At 38.2% G+C, this 795-nt stretch overlaps 1 non-coding gene across 1 annotated transcript; it reads left to right on the top strand.

Moving 5' to 3' along the window:
* The first annotated feature begins 424 nt into the window (after positions 1–424).
* Positions 425–531, top strand: LOC131222537 (small nucleolar RNA R71). Its single transcript, XR_009160100.1, has one exon. It is a non-coding gene; the product is annotated as a small nucleolar RNA R71 (small nucleolar RNA).
* The last annotated feature ends 264 nt before the right edge of the window (positions 532–795 follow it).

Genomic DNA, 795 nt, shown 5'->3' with positions numbered 1-795 from the left:
TTGATAGTTGTTTACGGCATTATCTTGTTCATTCAACACTCCTCGAAAGGCGGGTATTGTAGGACAATTTTCAGTTGTATGAATGTTGTAATCACAGATGCCGCAAACAATTTCATTAACCTTATCCTTCTTTCCTTTCATGGCCTCAACTTTCCTTATGAGCGTAGTCACTTTACACTTGAAATCATCCTCTTCTTTCAAGAGATATAATCCACCTTTCTCCTTTAATTGAGTCGGCCGAGACGTGGTGTTCGTCATTGGGTAATAGTCCCATGATTGTGTTTTTTCAGCAAGATTATCGAGGTAATCCCATACCTCGTCAACATCTTTATTAATGAACTCTCCATTACACATTGTCTCGACCATTTGGCACATGGAAGATGTCAGTCCATCATAGAAAAAATTTGTAATGCGCCACGTTTCAAATCCGTGTTGTGGGTATGAACTGACCAAATCTTTGAACATTTCCCAACATTGGAAGAATGTTTCATCTTCCTTTTGGGCAAAGTTCATGATTGCTTTTCCGAGGGTAATCGTTTTATGATGTGGGAAGAATTTTTTTATGAATTCCCTCTGCATGTCGTTCCATGTGCCAATGGATCTAGGACGCAGTGAATGTAACCACATCTTAGCTTTCTCTTTTAAGGAAAAAGAAAAGAGTTTCAGCCTGATTGTATCCTCAGATACATTAGGAAAACATAATGTAGCTATAATCTCATCGAACTCTTTCAAATGTAAATATAGACTTTCTGATTCAAGTCCATGGAATTTGGGAAGGAGTTGGATAACTCCTGG

The sequence above is a fragment of the Magnolia sinica genome, chromosome 1, assembly GCF_029962835.1.
Source record: "Magnolia sinica isolate HGM2019 chromosome 1, MsV1, whole genome shotgun sequence".
Taxonomy (NCBI): domain Eukaryota; kingdom Viridiplantae; phylum Streptophyta; class Magnoliopsida; order Magnoliales; family Magnoliaceae; genus Magnolia; species Magnolia sinica.
This window is presented reverse-complemented; position numbering and strand designations above follow the sequence as displayed.